Raw genomic sequence first — 1,629 nt, forward strand, 5'->3', positions numbered from 1 at the left:
ATCCGAACTTAAATATCATACTCAACAGTCGTAAATACAACCTACTCCAAAATACGACTTAAATCCAACGGCCGGATTCTACATTAATTACCCGCCAAAAATACCACACTTCGGAAATTCATAAACCTATCCAAAACTCATCCAAAAATTCCATAACTCACTTCAATAAACTCCCCTTAATATTCCAAATTTAACAACATTAAAATCTCCCAACCGGCGGCGGCTCCGCCGGCAGCGGCGGCCGGAGGTCAATTCCGGCGACCTCCAAAACCTATGAAATTTTAACAGCATCTTCCTCTCATCAAGCTCTACAACTTTCATAACTAGCACAAACACCAATTCCAAGCCTAACTAGGGCAATCGACTAAAAACATCAAAAACACCATAAAACTTCCACCTCAAATTTCTCCTTACCTAGCTCAAGAGGGAGTGAGTCCTTTTAGGGCAAGGTTGCTGGGTTGGAGGGCTACAAAACCATACCAAGCTTGCCCGGATTGGTGGCCGGAGGAGGAAGTTCCGGCGAAGGGAAGCTCGGGGCAGCCCTTGCTTTCGGGCGGCACCGCTCTCTCACGGCGGCGCTAGGGCTCCTCTCACCGGTCTAGAAATGATGCTGGGAGGGAGACCAACCGAACGGGACCGGTCCGGCGGCGAACGGAGGTCGGACGGAGGCGGGAGGACGGCCGGAATTCTGCTGGGTGTAGAGAGGGGAAAACCGGGTGAGAAGAGAAGAAAAATCGGGAGGGAGGGAGAAGAGAAAGAAGAAGAAATGGGTTGGGCTCGGCCCAGCCGACCCAACACCCCTTTTAACCCATAATTCCAAAATTCAACACCCCGAAAAATAATACCCGAATAAAAATTACCGTTTACTAGCTAAAATTTACTATTTTTACCGTCGCCGTATAATCCCCATACGAATTATCCTCCGCACATAATCGTCCCCGAAACCCCTCTAGGGACCAATTAAACTATTTACTCAATGATCGAGACGGTAAAATTCTTATTATAATCACGCTAGTAAATAAGGTAAAAATATAAGGGTCGGGATGTGACAGTGCGAATTTTCACTTTAGACTCACTTTTCAATCGAATTTTCACATCTTCACCGTCTAGTCTTTAGATACTAATGTATAGATCATCTCTACAAAATTTCAACTAATTTGGTTATCCACACCGTAAGAATAAATAAGGACCTCCTTAGCCAAAAAAACATGTATATATATATATACACGGAGCCATTCCAAAGAGTGCGGACGTCCCTTCGTTCTCCACCGGACAGCTCCAATGACGGTGCGCCTCCATCCGAGCGGACACCAGCGGCGTCCCCGATCATTTTCTCTTCCCGGCGAGATCGATTTGAAGGTCTGGGCAGCAACCTCCACCCAAAACTTCAGACAAGATCGATCTCATCAAAAAACTGGGATTCGACGGACTTGTCAGGGAGAGAAAATGATCGGGGACGCCTCTGGTGTCCGCTCGGGTGGAGGTGCGCCGTCGTCAGCGCCGGACGGTGGAGAACGGAGGGACGTTCGCACTACCTCTGATCCAGACTATATACATATACACACACACACACACACACTGCTAGAATAAAGGACTTAGGTGACAAACAGGTTTCGTCGCCTAAGTTCT

Source organism: Fragaria vesca, linkage group LG4 (assembly GCF_000184155.1).
Source record: "Fragaria vesca subsp. vesca linkage group LG4, FraVesHawaii_1.0, whole genome shotgun sequence".
NCBI lineage: Eukaryota > Viridiplantae > Streptophyta > Magnoliopsida > Rosales > Rosaceae > Fragaria > Fragaria vesca.